We start from the raw sequence: 4,296 nt of genomic DNA, 5'->3' as shown, positions 1-4,296 counted from the left end.
GCATGGCTTTTTATTTGAGCTCTCAGGAACTTGGGTTGAGGGTATGTTTGTATTGATTTGCACTCTCTGGTGGTTTTAGAACAAGAAGGAAACTATTTTTATGTTGCGTGTATTCAGATGTGTGCAAGGACTGCACTGGATATCAGTACATATATAGTACTTAACCTTCAAAGCAGGGTTTTCTGCCTCTGGTCAGAAATATTTGTGTGCTGTGCACCAACTTCAGTGTGATTTAATTTCTCTCTCATACATTCGAACTTCCTGTTTTTTTGTGATCAAACTGTATTTGTGCCAATGCAGCAAGCAACCAAGTTGCCAACTTCACCAGATAAACTTATCTCTACTACGCAAACTATAAAGGTGGGAACAATGGTCCCTGGCATTGACTTACCAGTAGGATTGGTGGTGGTGGTGAAGGAGGGAGGGAGAGGGAGAAACAAAGATAAATAATCCTTGCATTCGATAGAGCAACTTTCAGGTTGGGAGGACGTCTCAAAGTGCTTCACAGGATACACTGTAAAGTGTAGTGACTGTATTTTGTGGCTAGATCAGCCTCCCTTCGCCTCGAGCTCTGGGTGCAGCTATGCTTCCAGGAGGTTGGTTAGGTTTACTGGGATAAAAACCTTCAGGGTGTGTGTATATTAAAAAAAAATTCAGTATGGTTGGAAATATTCTGTCGACACGATCAGTAATTTCACCGTTGACGCGTTTCGTTATTTCACGCATCGATGGAGAATTGAGGGTGGGTTTTAACAGGGAGACGTGGAGCTCCAGAATAGGCAAGGTCTTGCTTATTGCTGGACAAACAATGCCTTCCAGCTCAGTGTCCACATGTGCATAAACTGATTCAAACTCAGCCAAGTTTTACTCCCTTGCTATTTTTGTTTGGTTAAAAAAAAATCAGTGCGTTTAACTCCTCAAGCCACAATCCTCTCATTGTAAGAACAGAACGTACGGTTTGACATTCAATGCAATCAGCCTTAACTTTCTGGCCCCATCAAATCCCATCCCATCCTGCCTTCCAACTAACCCTGTTTGTGGAAGGTGACTGACTAGCCGTGAGCCGGGGAGGTGAAGGGCAGTGTTATCTCCTGGAACTGATAAAGTCTAGGCCTACTGGTAAGGCCTCATGTCTGTTAATGAATTGCTCTTCGCAGAACTCATTGAGATCTATGAACCTCTCCTTTGTACGATGTCTGCTGAAGGTTGTTGCACAGAGAACGCATTGTATTGAATCCACCTGCTTTAGAGCAACTGTTACGAAATGTCTGAAAACCTTGACACTCACCAAATAGCAATGAATTCCACTCTATTGCCATTACTTTTTCTGCAGTTTGAAAATAAATTTATTGAAACATTTTGGATGCACCTGCTAAACGAGTACTTCATTTTCTTGTAGGTTCACGTAGGTAGGTTGACAGCACTGTCAATTTCCTGGCTTCGCTTCTGATGCCCAGAGTCTGAACGGAACCACCACCAACTTATTACTGTGATAATAACTTGCATTTGATACAGCGCCTTTCGTCTCAGGAGGACGTCTCAAATATTGATTTGAAATCGCACGATTTACGGTGAAGTTTAATGAGTATTTTGTAGGTGGAATGCTGGAGCCAATTTGCACACAGCAATGGCCCACAAACAATCATGAAACAAATGACCCAATTTCATCGGGGGTGGGGGGGTGGAGATTGTCGGCCAGGTCACCGGGAGAAAGAAACTCCCTTCTCTTTTATGAACAGTGCCATGGGGTCTTTAATCTCCACCTGCCCAGGTAGGTGTCCCAGGATGATCTTGGTGTAACATCTCAGCCCAGGATTAGAACCTCTTCAAATGGAGCACGTCCCCAGCACAGGAGTGTTCACAAAGTCCTCTTACCCCCGTGTTCTTTTCTACAGTGCACTGAGCAAACAACTGAAACTTGTGGAAGAATGATGATCATTGTATTTCGAAGCACTCAATTGTATTCAGTGCAAGCATTTAACTGTATTTAGACGACCAGACGATGGGGGTGTGTGTGTTTGTGCACACGCCGTCATCTTCGTAGCAGATAATGATCCATCGCCATGTGTGACATCTTCTTGTAACATAGATGGAGTTGGTGACGAGGAAGTTACTGGGATCGGGCATTGTTACTTACACTCGACTCATCTGCAACAGAAAATAACAATCCATTGTAGGAACAAAAATTGGCGGGTGATGGGGGTGGGTAACAGGACTTTGTAAACAAACGCTGAAATGAATTGAAAGTCCCAAGGTGGAGCTTGAACCCAACAGCCTTCTGACTCGAGATGCGAGAGTGCTACCAACCGAGCCGGGCTGAGACCTGTTTGAGTCGTCCAAGCAACTCCGGAGAGAGACGAGCAGAGTATTGTGCATCAGTTACAGGCTTCCGATCACATAAATGCTAAAGGCTTGCTCCGAGACAGTAATTGTCACAATAAACAGTGTGGCAAAGTCTCTATGAAGCCAAGCATTGAGATTAATGGGCGTTTCTGGTGCCTGGAGGGGGGGGGGGAAAGAGGGATGGTAGAAATCAGGTTTCAGTGGTCATAAATTTGACGAATGTTGCAGCTGAACTGATAATGGATATTAAATGGCCCTGGTTCTAATCTGCACACAGCAGCTGCTGTACTTGATCAGCGGCCAGGAAGAGGAACAACACTGGAGAAAGGCAACGAGACGGGTCGTTTATTAAGTCCAGGTAATTTATGTGGTGGGGAGTTAATGTGAAACAAACACACCAGACTTGGACACTAATTATAATCGGGGACAATGGGATTTTCTGGCATGTTTTTAAATCAATTTTAAAAGAGGCGATTTTTTTTGTTCAGGGAGGGTGGGGGGTTAAAGTTTAATAATAATAATAATAAAAATGTTCCTTGCATTTGATACAGCGCCTTATCACGTCTTCGAGACGTCTCAAAGCGTTTCACAGGATCTGCTGTAAAGTGGTTTTGACTGTGTATTGTGTGGGTGAAACACGGCAGCCAAACGTGTACAGCAGCGTCCCCGCAAACGGTGACCAATATGGGGCCTGAACCCACAACCTTCTTTCAGGCTCTGAGGCGAGAGTGAGCCAGGCTATTTGTGACTAATAGCTATTTTAACAGCCATATCTCCCGTTTGCGCTGCTTTTTGCTGATCTCAGCTGCGGCCAAGGGTGATCCTGTATCAAGGCTCAGTGTATCTTAAGCCAGGGAAGGGAAAACGGATCAGACAGGATTTAGTTTTTCCTGGCAATGACTATCCAGTGACTCATTCAGCCAAACCCACCTCAAATGGGTGTGGTTGGATATTGAGCGAGTATAGCAATGTAACTTATTGTCTCCCACATCCCTCTTTTCCTTAAGACCTGCCAATGTTCACCGCCCGGTCTCATATAATGGAGACACGTGAAATCATTCTCCCACAGGAGTCAGCCTCTTCAACAGCAACAAATTACATTTGTAAAGCGCCTTTCACATCGGGAGGACGTCCCAAGGCACTGGACAGTCAGGGATTTTTTTTTGATCTGAGCAGGGGAGGGGTGGAGGGCAAGGAGGAGTCGCGGGAGTGGGAAGGGTTCACAGTATACGGTCCTTAAAATCAATCCTTGTGTTTGGTGTAGCAGCTTTTAAATCAACAGGACGTCCTGAAGTGCTTCACAGGATTTGAATGCAAAGTGCAGTGTCTCGTATGTTTGTAGGCAAGCCCGGCTGCCCAATTGCACACGGCGACATCCTCGCAAACAGCCGTGAAACGAACAATCAATTTTATTTTGGGGGGATTGTTTGACCAGACGATCAGGAGAGAGAAACTCTCTTCTCTTTTCAAGTAGTGCCATGGGATCTTTTATTAAGGTCGGGCAGGCAGACAGACACAACCTTGGTGTAAACGTCTCCTCCGAAGGCCGGCACTTCTGACAACTCGGCGTTGCTGAAGCTGGACTGCGAGCTGAGAGTTGCCCCATGTTTGTCCCCCATTTCTATGGGGGAAAGGAGTCCTGAGTCATCTCGTTTCGCAGCGCGGCACTGATCACAAACCCAGACCGCAAACTCGTGTAGTGCTGCAGCTCAGCGATGCCTTCAGCCAACATCCTGCCAAGGAGCGCTGGCTGTTTGCGAATTTCTTTCTCCCCGGCTTCTCTCAGGCCAACTTGCAGCTGCTTAGTCCGTTGTGGGAATCAGCAACAGCCACACATTCTCTGCTTTGCATCTGGAGAGCGCTCGAATTATTCCACAGACCTGAAAAAAAAATAGTCACAGCAGGAGATAGAGAGAGTGAGAGCTTTAGGACCGAACAGAGGGTTGGTTTGAC

Source organism: Callorhinchus milii, unplaced genomic scaffold (assembly GCF_018977255.1).
Source record: "Callorhinchus milii isolate IMCB2004 unplaced genomic scaffold, IMCB_Cmil_1.0 Scaffold8, whole genome shotgun sequence".
Lineage (NCBI taxonomy): Eukaryota > Metazoa > Chordata > Chondrichthyes > Chimaeriformes > Callorhinchidae > Callorhinchus > Callorhinchus milii.
Note: the sequence above shows the minus strand (reverse complement) of the source record.